Raw genomic sequence first — 21,386 nt, 5'->3', positions numbered from 1 at the left:
CTTTTGCTAGCTCCAATAATAGTATGAGATATGGGAGGTAGTGACATCTTCCTACCTGTGTCTCACTGGAAGTATTGCATGATTATATTGTTCCTGTTGTCGATATCCTCTTCTTCTGCCTCCTCTTCTTCACTGTCTACAGGCTCCACAGCTGCCACAAGACCACCAGCTGGCCCATCCTTCTGCAGAAAAGGCACCTGGCGTTGCAAAGCCAGGTTGTGCAGCATACAGCAGGCCACGATGATCTGGCACACTTTCTTTGGTGAGTAGTAGAGAGAACCACCTGTCATAAGGAGGCACTGGAATCTGGCCTTCAGGAGGCCGAAGGTGCGTTCAATCACCCTCCTAGTTCGCTCATGTGTCTCATTGTAGCGTTCCTCTGCCCTTGTCCTGGGATTTCTCACTGGGGTCAGTAGCCATGACAGGTTGGGGTAACCAGAGTCACCTGCAAATATGGAGGGACAACTGTTAGACACACACTAACCCGTAGGGACAATCCCATACCCAGACACCTATTCACACTGTATAGGGTCCTTGTCCTCACCTATTAGCCACACACGGTGCCTCTGGAGTTGCCCCATCACATAAGGGATGCTGCTATTCCTCAAAATGTAAGCGTCATGCACTGAGCCAGGAAATTTGGCATTCACATGGGAGACGTACTGGTCTGCCAAACACACCATCTGCACATTCATAGAATGGTAGCTCTTCCGGTTTCTGTACACCTGTTCACTCCTGCGGGGGGATACCAAGGCCACCTGTGTCCCATCAATGGCACCAATGATGTTGGGGATATGTCCCGGGGCATAGAAGTCACCTTTCACTGTGGGAAAATCCTCCACCTGAGGGAACACAATGTAGCTGCGCATGTGTTGCAGCAGGGCAGACAACACTCTGGACAACACGTTAGAGAACATTGGCTGGGAGATCCTTGATGCAATGGCCACTGTTGTTTGAAAGGAACCACTTGCCAGGAAATGGAGTACTGACAGGATCTGCACTAGAGGGGGTATCCCTGTGGGATGGCGGATAGCTGACATCAGGTCTGGCTCCAACTGGGCACACAGTTCATGGATTGTTGCACGATCAAGTCTATAGGTGACTATTATGTGTCTCTCTTCCATTGTCGGCAGGTCCACCAGCGTTCTGTACACCGGAGGATGCCGCCATCTCATCACCTGCCCCAGCAGACGTGCCCTATGGACGAGAACAGCGAGCAGAGAGTCAGCCAACACTGACGTATCACAAAATGTAATTTGCACACATTTATTAATCCACAGTGTGCCTGTAACTGTGTGTATTCAAGGCCTACATTGGTGTCACGCAGTTAATATTAATGCCATGTGGCCCCCTGAAATGGCGGCTCCCTGACCTGTAAGGTGGGACAAGGGGATATGAGGTAACTGCGCTGGCGTTGTACACCGTCCCAGACGGTGGTCGAAGACCGCGGCGCAATCTAGCATTGGTTAACATGAGACCCTATGGGTCCGAGGAGCCAATGACGATGTACGCCAGCGGTGACGGTACGCACCGCCGCGGACGTGACCGCCATTTTCTGTCTCTTCACTCACTTGATACCTGACCTTCAACAGGAGAGGACCTACACTGCAAGTGCTGCTGTGACCTGTGTCTGGAAGCGACGATGGCTCATGTGTCTGGGGAAAGGGCCCCTGCCTTCACTTCGGAGGAGTTGGAGAAACTAGTGGATGGGGTCCTCCCCCAGTACACACAACTGTACGGTCCTCCAGACAAACAGGTGAGTACACTGTGAGTATGCTGCATGGGCAATGCCTGTTTGGAGTGGTGTGGATGGAAGATAAATGAGGGGAGGGGGCTGAGGCCTGCATGTGCGGACGGTGAGTGTATGTGCGTCAGGGCAAGGGTGGGAACGTGGGTCAATGAGTATGACGGTCCGGACGGGTAATGATTTTCCTTTCCCCCTGTACTATTCCTCTAGGTCAGCGCCCACCAGAAGAAGGCTATTTGGCGTGCCATCGCCAAGGACGTCCATTTCCTGGGGGTCCACCACAGACGGAGAACCCACTGCCGTAAAAGATGGGAGGACCAGTGCCAATGGAGCAAGAAGACGGCAGAGGCCCAGCTGGGGATGGCCTCCCATCGTGGGAGGGGTGCCCATCACACCATGACCCCCCTGATGTTCCGGATCCTGGCAGTGGCGTATCCGGAGTTGGATGGGCACTTGAGGGCATCACAGCAGCCACAAGGGGGTGAGTACACTCTCATTCAGCCGACTCTGCGCGCATTACGAGGTGTCTGGGTGGGGGAGGTGGGCAGTGGGTTCCCCTAGGCCAGGGTGATCTTGGTAGACAAGGTCCCTTGTGAGGCAGGCTCTGTGGCACCCCAACCCCACAAGTGGTTAGTGCCATCTACACCTAGTCAGGCTCCTGTGACTTCCAGGTGTGCAGCAATCAGGCTTAGGCCTTGTACCCCATGGGCATGTGATTAATCTAGGAACTATAAGTGCATGGCGTAGTGCAGAGGGCTGCTGTGTCTGTTGTGTCCGCCAACGGTAGTGGTGTTGCATGCACTGAACATGTCTTTCTCCTGTCTTCCCCCCCCCCTTTTTGTGGTCTCTCTGTTCTTGGCAAATAGAGAGAGCATAAGCACAGGACAAATTTGGTAAATAGAGAGAGCATAAGCACAGGAGTTCTGGTTAGCTTGAATTTCAGTGACACAGTGAAGCATACTGACAACACACATAGGCCACAAACCATGAGCACTGGGGTCCTGGCTAGCAGGCTCCCAGTGAGATGAGACAGGCAAAACACACTGACAATTAGGGTTTTAACTTTGAGCACTGAGCTCCTGGCTAACAGGATCCCAGTGTGACAGAAACAACACACTGACAAACACTCACAAACACAAGCCAAAAAATGGGGGTAACCATGCTAGAAAGAGGGTACTTTCTCACACTTGACAAAGAAGCACAAGCCTGCTTATGAGCAGAATGCCCTAGGCCCCCCAGTAGATGGTAAGGTGGCGTTGACAACTGACATAGATGCAAAAATGTGCATGTTTTTTGCAAAATACATGAAAGGCCCGAAGAAGCGTATTGACCACTCCTGGAGGGTGTGCCAAGATACATTGTTGAATGTTTTAGGCCCACTCACAAAAATCATTGAACTGACCAAGCAATCCAAGCAATCAGGTACACTCCCTCCTATCGACATAGTGTCCGACTGGGCGCAGAGAGCAGTTTGTCTGCTTGGCAATGGCAACTGTGCCTTATCTGCAGAGAGGCATTGGTCTCTTCTTTTAAAAATCGACCAGAAATTAGGGGGGCTAGTCCCCTATGAGGCTGGAGCTATAGTGCAAGGTAACCTGTTTGGAGCACCTTTTGTAAAGGAGCTGGGCAAGGTTGTGGCCACATTCTCGGCACTAGACAAGGCCCAGACTTCAATAAAAAAGATTTTCCCAGGGAAGGTTTTTGCTGGGGCTGGACGGGGCCGGGGTTAGTTTTTGCTGGGGTCAGACGAGGCAGGGGTCGCTCCTCTGGCTGCACCTTTCAACAAGGCTCCCCCAGAGACCAAGCCAGAAGAAAGAGTGGCTGGAGCGACGGTCGCCAGGGTACCTTCTTCCCCTGCAGGGGAGATGGAAAAGGCAGAGGCAATTGTGAGGCAGGAGGCAGAATTAACGATCCAGGAGGAATTAATTGTAAGCAATATAATTTCCTTCCCTCAAAACCTAGGTGGGGGATAAAATCAGTTCCTTCACAGGTGTACAGAGATCACCTCGAACCCTTGGGTCCTGGAGACGGAGTAGGATTACCACATCAAATTCTATGGATCTCCAGTACAAGTGGTAAGACCAATGCCTTTGTTTTTTCAGAGCAGGGGAGGATTCTGATTGTCTCTGAGGTGGCAGACCTTTTACAGACAGGGGAGTGGTCCACAAGTTACTATTGCATCCCAACGGGTTTCTCAGCAACCTCTTCTTTGTGGAGAAGAAGAACGAAGGGGTTCCGACTGAGCATACATTTAAAAGAGTTCAACAAGTAGCTGGTTCAAGATGGAAGGTATACACCTCTTGAGGGACCTTCTCTTAGCAGAAGATTGGATGGTACGGCTAGATCTGAAGGAGGCCTGCCTCACCATACCAATTGTCTTCCCACATCGACGTAATCTTGAATTTTCAAATTTATGAATTTCAAGCACTCCCATTCGACCTATCATCTGCACCATGGTGCTTTACCAAACTCCTCTGACCGGTGGTGGAAGTCCTCAGGACAAAGGGAGTTTGTTTGATAATCTACCTGGATGATATCTTTCTGATGGATCAGACCTGAACCCAGCTGATGTTGCATCTGAACATGACTATTGCACTCCTTCAAGACCTAGGATTTGTAATCAACACACAGAAATCAGAGGTGATCCCATCTCAGAGGATGACCTTCCAGGGGTTTCTCATCTACTCAAAGTCAGATACTCTGAGTTTACCAGAGATGAAAATTTCCAAGATAAAGAAGGAGTTGACCAAGGTCCTGAGACAAGACAGGAGTTCCCTCTGACAACTGGCCAGGATAGTTTGGTTGTTGTCCTCGTCGATTCAAGGTATCTTTCTGGTCCCCTTTACTACAGGGCATTGCAACACCTGGAGGCATAACATCTTCATAGGGGGGCTGATTTCTTGGATGACGGAGGCCAGGATGGAGTTATAGTAGTGGATACTAGGAGGGCGATCTTTGGTCCCTTTCCAGACCTGATCATAGAGTTTGTTGCCAGACGATAGTGCTGTGGAACCAGATACAGTGAAATCTCCATGGGAGGTAGATGGATTGAGGAGGAACTGAGCTTGCACATCAACTGCCTGGAACTCCTTGCAGGCTTTTTTGTGATCCGGACCCTTACTCGGGACAGAGTCTCCTGCTGCATCCTCCTGCGGATGAACAATATATCTGTAGGCCAATACATCAACCGCTTGGGTGGTACGCACTCAAGAGCACTGGTGGAATTGGCGAAGGATTTTAGGCATTACGGTCTCCAAAGACAGATATCAGTGATGGTAGAATACCTTCCAGAAATATAGAACACAGTGGCAGACTGGAACTCTAGATACATCAAGGACTCCAGCAATTGGCAACTGTCTTTCTGGTCCTGATAAACAGATGGGGCACATGCAACATGGATCTGTTTGTGTCAAGGCGTTCGGATTCAGGAGCTGTGGCGGTGGTTGCTTTCCTACAGGAGTGGAGAAGCAGCCAACCCTATGCCTTTCCACCCTTCCTGATGATATCCACAGTAGCGTGGGCGCAAACTCCAGCAAACACCCTTTTCTCTTCCTCAGAGTGGGTGAGTGGCGGGCTGGCGCAGATTTGCCCAATACCCTTGGTGGGCTGTCAAAGGGTGGCGCAGGTAAGTGCCCCTCAAGCGGGCAGACTTCTTTGCTGGTCGCTGTCTGTTAAGTGGGCCATTGCAGCCTGATTGACGTCTTCCTCCTGTTGGTGTCCAGGCTGCCCTGACCCTCGTGGTGCAGAGTCAAGTGGGCTGGGTGCCAGAGATCCATTAGCCATCACTGGGGCAAAGCTTGCTTGGACCGGAGCAGTGAGGGTGGTCGACCCAGGCCTAGTGGGACCCTGGACAGGCCCAATGTATCGGCATGTGAGACCTCTAATGTTGCAGGAGACCCACCTCCTAGGCTACCATTTCATGAGGCACTTCGAGTTTGACACAATACTCCTTTATAGGTCCTTCCCATTGGTGTTGATTCCATGGTTGTTGACACACTGGGCAGTTATGTGGAGCTGAAGGGCCTTCTCGAGTGAAGCCATATGCCCTCCTCAGCGTGTATGCCCCATCCCTGGCACCAGCCATCTCCAGTCTTCGGAAGGTGTTCCTTGCCGTCCTCTCGGGTTCTGTGAATGTGGGAGGTGACTTTAATGCCCCGCCTGATACAGTTCAGGACTGCTCTTACTCACCTAATACACATAGCAGCCCGCACCCATCAGCTATCTTCATGGACGACTCCCTGGGGGCTGTGTGATGTCTGGCACATATGACACCCAAGAAATCGGAAATACACTCATACCTCAGTGGCCCAGGGGACCTTCTCAGGTATTGATTTGTAGCTCCTGCCAGTGACGGACACCCTCCATGTCACTGGGGTGGTGATCCTTCTGCGGGGCACCTCGGACCACTCCGGTGTCTCCCTCAAGTTTGGGCACCCAAATCGTCTACAGCACCCAGTGTGCCACCTAAGTGCATGGTACCTGGTAGTCTCCCAATGTGAGGAATATCTGCGGTCTGAGGTGCAAGACTATTTTGATCACAACAAGGGTTCAGTTGACTCACCTGCGATCCTTTGGGTGGCATTTAAGGCCACATTTAGGGATGGGGCTCAGGGCTTCCTTCACACCCAGGCCTAAGAGAAGCTTGCCTAGATCAATGCTTTAGTGTCACGCTTATTGGATGTGGAGTGCACTTCGGCGTGACCCCTCCCTGATTCTGGAGCACCAGCCACAGCTTGCCCAAACCTCCTTGCATCAAGTTTCCTTGGGGGACGCGAGACAGTGCTGGAGGGCCTCAGTTCAGAGGATGTACAAATAGGGAGGCAAAAGTGGCAAATTTCTCTACTGGCTGGCTACTCTCAACCTGACCTCTAGAATAGTCCCCAAAATAGTGGACTCGACGGGAGCCTGTCACATACCTCTCCTGAGATAGCAGCTGCATTCACAGCATAGTATTGCCAATGCCACGTCCAGCAGCCACTATAGCCAACCGAACACGACCACCCAATTCTTAATGACTTTCCTCTGGCGCGACTCTCCCCTAATCTCTGGTATGACTTAGAGGAACCATTGCTCCAGGATGAATTTACCTCTGCTGTAGCCACTATAAAAAATGGGAAAACACTGGGGCCAACTGGTTTATCATTGAGTATTATCAAAAATACAATGAGGTACTTAACCCGTTCCTGCTGGAGATGTACACAGAGGCTTTGGCCAAGAACACCTTCTTCCGTGGAACGACACCTCTGCGATAGTGGTGTTTCCCAAAGCTGGGCAACAATTGGAGAAATGATCTTCGTTTTGCCCGATTCGCTGATAAATGCAAAGGCCAAGCTCTATGCCAAAGTACTGGTCATGCAGCTGTTGAAAGCCTTGACCACTCTGATACACCCATATCAATGCAGCTTTATAAATAATCGAAGCACCAGGCATTGTATACGGCGCATTCAGATGGCACTGGCCTGCGCTGCCATGCAGACTGACCTGCAGGCCCTTGCCCTGATTGATTTGATTTGGTCAGCTGGTCCTTCCTTCAAGAGGTCTTCATGAGAATGGGTTTTGGCCCCAAATTTCGGTCTACGCGAGATTGCGTACACCGCGCCTACAGCACAAGTGTGAGTGAGTGCAGTCCATTCCGAGAAATTCACAAATGGCAAAGGGACCCAACAGGGCTGCCCCCTTTCTCCACTCCTCTTTGCTCGTGCCATCCACGCTGATGTGCAGATAAAGGTGTGGAGGTGGACTGAAGAGCTCAATGACGGAATCTCAATATATGCAGATGATAGTCTCCTCTTTCTAGAACACTCGCTCCTATCGGGGCCTTGAGCACTAGAAATCCTCTGCCTCCATGAAATGGCCTACGGGTTAACCAATGTAAGTCGCTTCATGCCCAGATCCATGGAGACCGCCTTACGGTGGGCTGGCAGGAGTCCATACCCATTTGGCGGATGAGTTTTCAATATCTGAGTTTTAACATCTCTATGAACCCTAACCTGGCCTTGCACCTCAAACCCATGTATGCAGTTCCTAAAAGCATCAGCAAAGGAAATAGAACAGGCAGTAGGCCAGGATGGGTCTGGGCAAGCAGATCGGGGGGATCTGATTGATCAAAAGCAAAAGCCTTCACACACCCAGGTGGGTGTCATACTGCATCATTGAGCAGCTCCTCATTGAGCTAGCACTACGATGCCCAACAGGCCCCTCAAGGATAGGATGCCATGATGAAGTCTAAATGGAGAGACCCTGAAAGTTTTAATATGTGGAACCTCTTATTATAAATAAAAACAAAGGTGGCTGTGTTGGGGACTATGGTCTGGTACAGCTCACAGGGAAGTGAAAAGGTTGGTCAACATGTTTCATGCCATGTAAAGTCCTTGCAGATCTGGGCTCTTTGTCAGGACCATGGAACCAATGATTGGGGTTATGATGGCTATATTTAGTGACAATACCCAATCTCAAAAGTCACCCTCAAAGTGTAGGGTATACCTTATGATATTTAAAATCTGAACCAATTTCAGTGAGTAAATGGCCCCTCAGGTGATGCAGAGACCGTGCCCAGCTGCGGAGTGAAAGGCGTCCAGAATGCTAAGAAAGCTGCAACCTACAACTTTTCTGCCACCCTCAACCTCATGCCTCTCCTCCATGACATGAAACGCGACTTCCAGAAGTGGGACAGCCTGCCTCTTCATGTGTTGGGAAGAATAGCTTTGTTCAAAATCATAATCCTTGTTGGTTCCTTTATACTTGCCAACATTTTCCATTCCCCATCAATGATATTTGGTTTCAGACCCTCAATGTCTCCATTCGCAACTTCCTATGGGCAAACCACCGTTCTCACATTGTGTTGGGCTGGGCCCGACAGGTGGCATGTGATGGTGGTCTGGGGTCTGCTCATATCAGGCTCTATTATTGGGCATAAAATCTAGTGGTCCTCAATGACTGACTGACCGGGGGCTAGAATGACACTGCTTATCGGCTGGAGCTTCCCAGCCTGGGCCTGGATGCAGTTGTGTTTCTGGTTTATGATACTCAATTGCCCTGTACCCTGCCCTGTCTGACGGCGGTGGTATTTAATGTGTGGCAGGCAGCCCTGCATTTTACGAAGTGGGACAAGACACTCACATGTCTCAGTCCTTTGTTGGAGGGACGCTGGCTGCACCACACTGCATACCTTGAGAGCTTGAGGGGTGGGAGGAGATTGGTCTCTCTCTATTACTGATGTTGGCAGGGTGGGCACCTGAATTCCTTTTGGTGTTCTAAAAATGTGGAATCTGCAGTCTAATACTTACACTCATTTCTGCCTTTAAAGTAGGCAAACTTCAAAGGAAAGTATTTGTAGTGCACAAGACCCTACCTCTCCCTGTCCTGGCCCCAGACACATTACAGCATGTTGTGGACTGCTTTGTTTAAGGATAGGCACAGGCCCATTCAGCTGTAAGTGTCAGTTCTTCCCTCCACTCTAGCCCAGGAAGACCCATCAGGATATGCAGGGCACACCTCAGCTCCTTTTGTGTGACTGTCTAGAGTGAATCCATAAACAGCCCGTCAGTCTGACCCAGACGTGTATTCTACAGCCAGGCAGACGCATAGAATGGGTAAGGAAGAAAATACCCACTTTCTAAAAATGTCGTTTTCAAACTTACAATTTAAAAACCAAGTTCACCAAAATATGTATTTTTAAATTGTGAGTTCAGAGACCCCAAACTCCACATCTCTATCTGCTCCCAATGGGAAATTACACCTAAAAGATATTTCATAGCAATTCCAATGTTAACCTATAGGAGAGATAGGCCTTGCAAAAGTGAAAAACTAATTTAGCAGTATTTCACTATCAGGACATGTAAAACACACTAGTACATGTCCTAACCTTTAAATACACTGCACCCTGCCCATCGGGCTGCCTTGGGCCTAACCTAGTGGTGGCTTACATGAAGTAAAAGGGAAGGTTTGGGGTTGGCAAGTGGGTACACTTTACAGGCCTAACTGGCAGTAGAAAACTGCACATACAGACATTGCAGTGGCAGGTCTGAGACATGCTTACAGGGCTACTCATATGGGTGGCATAATCAGTAGCATTTGAATTACAGGCCCTGGGCACCTCTGGTGCACTTTGATAGGGACCCACTAGTAAATCGGATATGCCAATCATGGGGAAACCAATCACCGATCCAATTTAGACAGAGAGCACTTGCACTTTAGTACTGGTCAGCAGTGGGAAAGTGCCCAGAATCTAATTACCAGCAAAAAAGATCAGACAAAATAGGAGGAGGAAGGCAAAATGTTTGGGGATAACCCTGAAAAAAGGGCCATTTCTATCACTAATTTTTCCACATACTCTTTAAAACATCTTCTGTTTCTGTTGCCTTATGAAACACACAAGCTTTCTTTTCCTGTAAAGCTTGTATAAATGTTTTTTCTAATGAATTCATTAAACATGTCTCATTGCATGAACAGTGTCTATATCAGACATATTGCCTTAACAGTGTCCATTTTAGTAGGGGACCTAAAGAAAAACCAAGACATTTCTATTTCCTTAGCCTGAGGGTGAAGGTTCATTCTTTTGTGAAGGAAAAAGGATAAAGTCATAATTGGTGAAATAATATTCACAACGACTCTGGCTATACAATAGACTAAGCAATATAGTAAAGTTAACTACATATGAAGGTGGAATATGGTGGTGAGTTACATCCTCATAGCTGAAGCTACGGAGCTGGGAGAGGGGCCAGCTCACTGGGGCAGGAGCGGCAGGGGAGCATGAGGATCGCTGAGTAAGTTGCAATATTGTCAAAAAGAGGTCTTGTATCTAGGACATTCCAATGAGAAGGGACAAGAAAGGTGAAAAATTAGAGAACTACTGCAATTTTGAAAATTAACCTACCTAAAACACAGAGAAAAGTCGGAATGTTTCTGGGAATGGTGGGCTACTGTAGACAGTAGATACCCAGCTTTTTCCTCATGGCCGAGACTTTACTGAGGCTAAAGCACAAAGATGTGCCTGATCCGCCTTCATGACACAATTGTTTAAAAGCATTCCTAGAGCTGGGATAAAAAGTCTCTGTCATGCCTCTGAACTTGGAATGGCTAATTACAGCAAAATGTTTACTTTGTGTTGTGGTGAGAGGGAGGACTGCACTCTATCAATGCTTGCTCAGTTGTATGGAGACTCTTGAAGACCTGTGGTGTACTTTTCAACTACCCTTGGCCCTGGAGTCGCAGGACAGCCTGGCTGCCTTAAAGTGGTTTCTGCCATTGGTGTCATTATTGAGTGAAACAAGAGCATAGTCATGAGACATCCTCTTACAGTAATGGTCCACATTCAGTAGAGATTTGGCTTACACACACCAAAACTCAATACATGACAAACAGCAAACTTAAACAATATGAACAAATTGATTTTTGCTGCTGAAAATGTAATTTTAAACATATGTCAAACTCTTAATCCAGCTACACTGTTACCATTGCCTGAAAATGAAAGTGATGGGGAAGAAGCTGCCACTGTTTTGATGTCACGGATTTGTGCACCAAGCCAAGACCTGATATTAAGCATAAACCCTTTGATGACCCCAATTATGTAATATTTGTAGTCGTCTCTTGTTTAAGAGATAATCAAGGGAATTCGAGAGCAGTTTATGCTGTCTGCACAGTGCAGGAAATGGTAGAAGTATCTTGGCTTTGAAGTGTCACCTCTGCTCAAGCAGCAGATTTGGTAACCCTTACCAGAATGTGGTAGATGTATCTTTCAGATCACTTGAGGGTAACAATACTTACAGTTAGTCAATATGGCTTTGGTGTGGTCCATGACTTTAAACTTATGGTTGTGAAAGGGCTGCAAGACTTTGTCCGGATCTCCAATTCAGAATGGGGAATATGTGATGAGATTGTTGAAAGCTTTACAATTACTGCAAGAAATTGCAGTTATTACATGCAAAGTCCATAGGAGCGGAATAATTATGTTACTATTGGAAACAGATACGCCTGCGAAGTTGCTTGGTATTGTGCAGCTGTGGAAATGCACATTTAACTGAGAGCGTGCAAATGAATATGATGAGGAAAGTATGCACGAGGAAGTGTCAGAGGCATAGCATTGAGGATGGGTCAGAGCAGGATGTGATAAGAATGCAAATTAAATTTGTATTGCAGCTGATGGAAGGCCTGTGTTGGCTGTTAGCCTGTTATTCCTAATGACAAGACATTTTTGTGGACCCACAGACATAGGGAGGAACGCATGGTGAGCTTGTTCATGCAGAGTTAGTTTAATCCTCTATTTAGAGTTTTGGCTGAGGAATTGTGCCACAGATGCGTGATCTATCAGCAGATGAGTGTAGGGAGAAGAACCCCTATAACCATGAGTCACGGAGGTAGATCAGGAGGACTCTCTAAGAGACTGCAGATGAACTTTATTGACGTGCCTATCTGTAATGGGCTGATATATATCCTGGTCATTGTGTGAATCTTCCCCCAGAGGATGGAAGCCTACCCAACATGGAGGAATGACAGTCTCACTGTAGCCAAACTGCCGTTGCGAGAAATCATACCAAGGATCAGATTTACTGATTCTCTGGATTCATACAGAAGGACTCATTTTAATAATGAGATCCTTGGAATGCTGTGTGTGGCACTGCAAGTGAAAGAGAAATTACATTGTAGCTACCGACCAGAAGCTTCAGAAATAGTTGATCAACTCAACGGGACACTGAAATCTCGTTTGGCTAAAGTATGTGGATCTACTTCACTAAAATGGCCTCCCATTCCCAGAGAGTGAGATACCCACTCAATAAAGTAGTAATGTTTGAAACAGATCCACAACTTCCTGTGGCTGGATACCCAGAAGGACTAAGAGGGGGGTGTTGTACACCAGAGTTCTCCATCTATTCAGGTTCCTGAAATCTTGCAGCGCAGTGGGGAAGCATCTCCGTAGAAGGAAGATCCGAGTCCTGAAAGGGAGGATGCTGTAGAAACACTACTGGTGCAAACGAGTGAATCTGGTAAAAGAACAAGTGTAAGAAGTAGGAGAGCTCAAAAGATAGAAGAATGGCCAAGGAGCAGAGAGTTATTAAGATCTTGAACATATAACACAAACTATTACAGAAGAAAGAGAATGAAGTGATGTGAGTGACACAGAAGAAGATCAACAGACTCCTAGGAGATCCAACAGAGCAAGAGCACCTTGTTGTAGGTATTCTGTACCTAATTGGACATATTATACTGACAGTGTACCCAATCCGACAGCCTGTGATCTAAATGAACTGAGGAGAGACCAATGGAACCCCATGATATGCCACATTATCACAGTACATGATTTAAATCTTTGAAACTAATTCATAATTGAGCTTAATTCATGTGACATTTGATTGATTTGATGTAATAATATAATTGAGTCTTTGAACAATGAACTGTGTCTGAACTGAATACACTGTGACAAGTGAAATACAAAATGAACAATTATTCCATAAGAAAAATAAAACAAAACAAAAAGAATTAAGAGGAATTCCCTAGGACCAAAGATGCAGTAGAATGGCATGGTTATCATTTTTAGAAGAAGATGCAGTAGAGCTAGGGATGCCTCACAAAGATTACTGATGTCTCACAAAGATTACAGCTGAATATAACCACAGAGTAAAAACAAGTTTTGCTCCTTTTGCACAAGCACAGATTATTCTATTGTCCGCTTGCTGCTATATTCTGCTCAAGGTCAGACTGTAGATAAACGTGTGTCCCTACCAAGACTAGATTTAGGGCACTGATTGCTGTGACATTAACAGTTATTGTGTTAGTTGTTATGGGTATTACTCCTGAGATAAATACCCTTTGAACTACCCCTGTGCTACATCATCTGCACATATACTATATGCGAAAAAAAATAAAGGTTTCATTTATAGATTCTTCAGATTAATATTTCACATCAAACATTTATCCTAGATTCGTTCAAGAATACATATACACTTTAGATGCAGAGGATTGATATGTTTGTGCACACTTACCTGCACCTCATCCCTGGTGGCCAGTGATGTCCTTCTGTCTGTCTGCTGCCTACTGGCTTTTACATTCCTCTATTTTGACTTTTTCTTTTTGCCTTTCTTTTCACTTTACTTCCTTCTTTGTGTCTCTTCCCACTCTCTCTCCATAGTTTCCCACCTTTCTCGCCACCCTCTGCCATCCTCGCACTCCCCTGCCGCTGCTGCCCCTGTGGCCCTGCCCCACTCCCAGCACTGTGTTTGGCGCCATCCCACCTCCCAGCTGAGCGACCTTTCCCCACTCCCTCCCCTTCTTAATGGTGGCCGCTGCATGGTGAAAGGGTGACTCTTCACTAGCCCCTGCTTAGCGTAAGACCCACTCCCCTCGCACAGCACCACCTGTTGCTGCCTTCGTCCTCTAAGCCTACCTGGCTCTGAGGTATTCAAGGCCCTTCTTCACCTGCAGGCACCTACCTGCGCCTCATCCCTGGTGGCCAGTGATGGCCTTCTGTCTGTCTGCTGCCTTCTGCTTTTTGCCATTCTCTATTTTCAATTTAGCTTTTTTGCCTTTCTTTTTACTTTACTTCCTTCTATGTGCCTCTTTCCACTCTCTCTACATAGTTTCTGCCCTTTCTCGCCACCCTTGGCGATCTACATGCTCCCCTGCCGCAGCTGCCACTGCAGCCCGCCCCCCCCAACGCCTTTTTGCCAAACCTCCCAGCTGAGCGACCCCTCTTACCTCACACCCCTTCTTAATGGAGGCTGATGTGCGGCTGCACCGCTGGTGCTCTGAAGGCATGCCAAAGGCAAGCCTGTCTGTGCTGGTCCATGCCCCGACTGCGTCCGGGACCATGGACCCTGGTTCCCACACCAACCATCGGTGCGATGCAAGCACCCTGCACGCCCTCAACTCCTGAGGCTCCACTGCCTGCCATCGCACCATGCCGAAGGACACACTCAGCCTGTTCTCCTGCTGCAACTGCAGCTTCACCAGTCCACGCATACCAAACCCCCCTCCACTGGACTACCCAGACACCTCAGATGCATACTACTTAACACCTGCTCCTTTATCAAGCACGATATAGAAGTTTGGGACCTCCTCGACTCCACCGCCCCAATGTCACCATCTTTACTGAGACAACGATCACCACCTCCTCAGCACCAGACATCGCCACTGCCATCCCCGACGCCGAAATCATACATCACGATCGCAACAACTGACCAGGAGGGGGTGTCGCCACCCTACACAAAAACTCACTCCACCCCACAACTTCCGTCACTGAACACCTGCACTTTCAGATCCAGAGAAATCCAAATACCACCCTCCGTGGCACCTTCATTTACAGAGCCCCAGAACCCCGCCCTCCCTTCTGCGAAGCCCTGGTCGATTTCATCTCTCCCAATGCCCTCACCTCATCGGACTACATACTCCTCAGTGTCCTTAACTTCCACCTCAACAACCACACCGAGACAAACACCTCAACTCTCATGGACAACCTCACCACTCTCAGACTCAAACAACTGGTCAACCTCCCTATGCACTCAGCAGGACACACCCTCAACCCTGTCTTCTCTGCTGGAAACCACATCACCTTCTCACACCCCCCCAAACTCCATTGGACTGACCACCACTGCGTCCACTTCACCTTCACCAAGACAGTCGAATGGCACCACGCACACCACTCCCCCCACTGGAACTGGACCAAAGTCACTGAAGCCCAGCTCACCACTGCTCTCAGCCACTCCCCACCAACTGACACCACAGACGCCAACACCTCGGCCCACAACCTACACCAATGGATCACCGATTGCACCAACACCCCAGCCCCCCTAAGGAAACCCGCCTGCATTAACCACCACAAGAGACCCAACTGGTTCACCCACGACCTCCAAGAATCCAAGAGCGCATGCATATGACTCAAGAGAAAGTGGAAAAGCAGTAAAAGCCCAACAGCCACAAAACCTTCAAGGGCGCCATCACAACAAACCACCGACTCATCAGATCAGCTAGAAAATCGGCCATTCAGGAGAGAATCAACACCAATGCACACAACAGCAAGGAACTCTTCACCCTAGTCTGACACCTGGAAACACGCAGAGATAAATCCCCTACTGAAGAAGCCCTCTGCAGGCCCAACAAATCTGAATAACAATAGGCTGACCTCATTGCTCCCTTATCCAGCCAAGGTAATTGAGAAAGCGATCAACGCACAGCTCACCAACTTCATTGAGACCTACCACATCCTTGACCTCTCCCAGTCCAGATTTAGGAGCAACCACAGCACCAAAACTGCACTCCTAACAGCCACAGATGACATCCGGACTATACTGGACCGCGGCGAGACAGCAGCCCTCATCCTCCTCGACCTCTCTGCAGCCTTTGATACCATTTCCCACACCACCCTGTGCACCAGACTACACGACCTCGGCATCCGCAGCAAAGCCCTGGACTGGATCCAATCCTTCATCCCCGGCCGAACCCAGAGGGTCAGACTCCTACCCTTCACCTTGATGCTGACAGAAACCAGATAGGGACTGCCACAGGGATCCTCCCTGAGCCCCACACTTTTCAATCTTTACATGACCCCGCTTGCCAAAATCGTCAGACACCACGGGCTCAACATCCTTTTATACGCCGATGACACACAGCTCATTCTCTCCCTCACCAACAAACCATCAACCGCCAAAGAGAACTTTCACAGCGGAATGAAGGGAGTCGCCGAATGGATAAGAGACTGCTGCCTCAAGCTCAACTCAGACAAGACAGAGATCCTAATCCTGGGCCCCATCTTGGGCCTGCATGGGACGAATCCTGATGGCCTAGTGCTGTCAGAACTGTCCCCTCTATTACCGACTACACACACAACCTCGGCATCATCTTCAACTTGTCACTTTCCATGACCCACCAAGTCAGGACCGTCTCATTCGCATGCATCCACACGCTCCGCCTACTTCAGAAGATCTTTAAGTGGATATCCATCGATGATGCAAGAAGAACAGTCACCCAAGCACTCATCAGCAGTAAACTAAATTACGACAATACTCTCTATGCCGGAATCAACAAGAAACTCCAAACTAGACTTCAGAGAATACAGAACACTGAGGCAGACTGATTCTGGACATCCCCCATCACAGCTACATCTCTGCCCACCTGAGAGACCAACACTGGCTCCCCATCAACAAATGCATCGCTTTCAAGCTCCTGACAAACACATACAAGGGCCCCCATGATCAGGAAGAACACTGCCGGAGGAATATCCTTCTCCTACCTCGCAGCACAGGCCTGGAACACAATGTCGCCCCACCTCAGGCAGGCCCCTCACTGGCTCAGTTCAGGAAGGACCTCAAGACCTGGCTCTTCCACTGACCAGTGTCCCCCAGCTAAATGTTTGGATTGTTCCATGTTGTAATGCATATATACGGATTGTGTTATTATTAACCAAAATTCTCACACTATCATTGCATTAATTGATAATTTATTGTAAACCCAAGCATATCATTCTCCTTGAATAATTAATATCTCATCTCCTTTTATTCTTTCACTTTCATGGATTGGTCTTCTTGATCTCTCAGTTTCGAGATGGATGTTGTGATCATGTTTGAGATAACGACCCATGTCAACATTTATCGCAGTTTAAGAAGTAGTAGATGGATTAACCTGGATTAGTCAATGTGCCTAATAAGAATTGGCGGTCTGCTAATTGTTCCATTTTTTAGATGGGGAACATATGTCATTGGTAATGGCAAGCGCCAAATATTTTGTCTCATTTGATTGTACTACATTTGTTTGCAGATATAAGTGTTTTTTCCTTTTCTGGTTTGCTATGGGTTTCAGTATGAACTGTATATTCACTATATTCCTTTGCGCATGAAATGATTCCCCTATTACCGTCCTTAAAAGCACTAAATTGCAGTCCGTTGTTGGTTTGGGCTACGCGCGGTGATTTCGCGCTCCGGAAATACTTTGCATCATTGTTGATGCGAGACGCGCTGTGACGTACTCGCAACGTAGTGTTTTCCTGATTTGGGAAACACCGTACCAGGAGCGCTTGTTTTCGCGCTCCGGAAACACATTTAAACCACCATTGATGCGGGACGCGCTGGTGCGCACTCGCAACGTAGCGTTTCCGAAGCAAGGAAACGCCGTATATGTATCGTTTGGAATTTTAGGAGGTGAGGTTATTTAGGATATTGTTTGGGACTATCAGGGCTTTGATAATTCAGGGCACTGAGTAATGGAGACTACTGACTTGATTTCTTTATTTGTGTTGTAGCCTTGAATTGTACGGTCATCAATTAATGAGCCATTGAGAACCAAGGAACATAATGTAAGGTTGACACTCTTTACTTTTTGTTGTGCTTTCAAATTGGGAGTCTGGATACATATAGAGTTGCACCTGGTTTTCTTCTTTGTTTAAATAGGTATGCTGTTTAGGTGCGCTGCACATGTGTAAAAATAAGGACATTATTTATATATTGAAGCAACTTATAATAATTTGAAACTGTAAGTACATGAGGTAGGATTAGTTATATAACACAACGACAGTTGTTTGCTATTGTCCACTATTGTTGTTAGGCAATGGTTCAAATTTAGACACTAGCATAGAGTTTTCCTTATGGTGAATTAATAAGGGGTTTGCGGTGACAATTTTAGTTTTAAACCGCTTGTGTTTTTGTAGGTGATTTGGTGATTGGTAACACATTGACCATCTCTATATGCTAACGTGATGGATTACTATTATAGTTGTATTTTTCTTTTGAAATTACTTTAATGGAAAATTATCTTTTAATTCGGTTAGTCACTTCTCCTCTCACACCACTGGGTGCCTGCTCTCTCTGGGTTACATAAAGGGTACCCTTATTCATCATATTTTAGTATCATGTAGTTTGAGCATTTTGGTTTCTAATATAAATCATTTCTTTACAATGTAGAGCCCTGAAGAAGTCGTTGGGGACTAAAGGACTCTCCCGTGACGAAACACGTGTTGGCTCGAAGTGTTTGTTCATGAAGGATGCTGTTAATTTGAAGATGTGATCAAATAAATCCTAGATATGATTGGACTTTATAATAGACTGGCGTGATATTTAAGATTGCGTTCATTTGAATTTTACTCACTTGAGTTTTGACTCACTTGATTTTGATTTGGAAACTTTGAAAAGTAAAAAAGTTATAAAGGAGGGGGCCTCACATTGTGCTAGTCCCCCAGCTAGTGCCTTGAGACCCCCAGGGTGATAAGCCATGCTTTATAAATGCTGATTGATTGATTAATTGTGAATTATTGGAGTCAAAGCTCTCATTCTCAAACTGGAAATTGTTAAAATTAGTTCTGATTTTATTAAGGATACAGGTTTGATCTTGGAACTTGATTCACATTAAATCGGGGGTTACCCACATTCTGTGGAAGCATGGGAGCTTGAGGGACTTGCATGATTGGGCTTGTTACTGGTTTGGAATTTGCATTCACTGAACTGGGACACTCTGCATTTGAGTTGAATTAACATTTTGCATTTGCCCCTCACCAACTACTCTATTAGAATTCTGCCTGCAGTCCCTCTTCAAATGCATAAGGTTGTCACAATAATGATAGGGAGTCCATCTCTTCAACATCGCAATAGCTGCGCCCGAATTTGGATCAACTGAACACCTCAACTTCTGCCTTGGAAAGCGCCAGCTCCACCTTCCACCAACTGAAATCAACTCTAGTACCCAACACCTCGCATTCCACCATTTCCCACATACAGCTGATTTTTAAACCTATTCTAGTCCAACTTAATCTGGGCAAGCATAAGCTTCTCCTTAAGTCTTTTCTGCGTCATTTCTTGCTCAGTTCTGCAGTACTTAGCATACCTCAGGATTTCATTTGGCGGCTTAGTCTGCTAGCAAATTACTCTCTGGGCACAACTAATATACAACTGTGACACAAAGCTTTCCATATCTCCCTTTTCAGGATGTACTTGACCTCTGTGCTGTTTAAACACCTGCAACAATTATTCATAATAGCCATGCAGTGATTCTTTAGCTTCCTGAGTCGTCTATTTATCTTCAACCAACAATAGCCCTTGCCAGAACCTTTCCCTTTAGGAACATAGGGCCGTATTCTGACCCTGGCGGCCGGTGACCGCCAGGGTCACCGGCCACGGGAGCACCGCCGACAGACCGGCGGTGCTCCGAAGGGCATTCTGACCGCGGCGGTTCAGCCGCGGTCAGAAAGGGTAAACCGGCGGTCACCCGCCGGTTTACCGCTGCCCTTCTGAATCCTCCATGGCGGCGGAGCGCGCTCCGCCGCCATGGGGATTCAGACACCCCCTACCGCCATCCTGTTCATGGCGGGAAACCCGCCATGAACAGGATGGCGGTAGGGGGGCCGCGGGGCCCCTGGGGGCCCCTGCAGTGCCCATGCCAATGGCATGGGCACTGCAGGGGCCCCCGTAAGAGGGCCCCGCAAAGTATTTCAGTGTCTGCTATGCAGACACTGAAATACGTGACGGGTGCCACTGCACCCGTCGCACCTTCCCACTACGCCGGCTCAATTCTGAGCCGGCGTCCTCGTGGGAAGGTTGATTTGCCCTGGGCTGGCGGGCGGCCTTTTGGCGGCCGCCCGCCATCCCAGGGCAAATCTCAGAATCACTGCAGCGGTCTTTCGACCGCGGTGCGATGTTCTGACGGGGTTACTTTGGCGGGCGGCCTCCGCCGCCCGCCAAAGAAAGAATGACCCCCATAATCACCTCATCATACTTAGTCATCACCGTAGGAGATGGTGGACGACTACATGGATGGTTTAGCAGTTATGTACATGGCCAAAGTATTTCTATCTTAGACTCAGCACATAAATCACTCAGCATCACTATGCCGAAAAAGGTATTCAAATCTGTACACAAAACCTTAGAAATCTTCACCAACCTGTCAACATGAGTATACAATTTGGCAGGATTCTCTCAGTTCAGAGAAATTGTTCCTTGAATTTTGCAAGATCACCATGACTCCATAGTACATGAACATACTCTCCACCTAGCATCTCCCTCATAGAGAATGTCAGGGCTTCATCTTCATCTGGGGGTGCTGGTTGCAGTTTGCACCTCTACACTGGCTGCTTGCTTCTTTTTCTTTCCCTGCTTTTTTCACCCATTTGCTGTCCAATCTTCCAATATCACTTCACTTCCAAAAGTATTGAACCAATTCATCAATATGCTACTTCATCCCTGAAGATCGCATACCAACAATCTCTTCATCATCTAGTTGTGCTCTGAAACTTTTCTGCAAAGGAAGACTCTTAGAGAGGGCTACCTCATATTTCCATGCCAGTTCTGTTGATTTTTCATGTGTTGTAATAGCATTGCTTGTAAATATGCTAATTTTCAGAGTACTGATTCTGATATGAGACATCTAAACATCCCTTCATGATTTCTTCTAATTCCACTTTTAATTTTGGCACATCTAAAGGTTTAATTCTTCCTTGACTTGCTGAGGGTGACTTAGGCCCTCATTATGACATTGGCGGTGACTGTAAAAGTGAGGGTAATACCGCCAACAGGCTGGCGGTAATTAGTGCCAAATTATGCCCATAGTGGTGAGAACTCCCATAGACAGCCGATGTACCACACCAACCGCCAGGGCGTTCACAACACTCACCATGGCGGTAGCCATCATCAGCCAGGCGGAAGACAAAGTACCGCCCACCATATCATGA

This window comes from Pleurodeles waltl, chromosome 6, assembly GCF_031143425.1.
Source record: "Pleurodeles waltl isolate 20211129_DDA chromosome 6, aPleWal1.hap1.20221129, whole genome shotgun sequence".
NCBI classification, from domain to species: Eukaryota; Metazoa; Chordata; class Amphibia; order Caudata; family Salamandridae; genus Pleurodeles; species Pleurodeles waltl.
Note: the sequence above shows the minus strand (reverse complement) of the source record.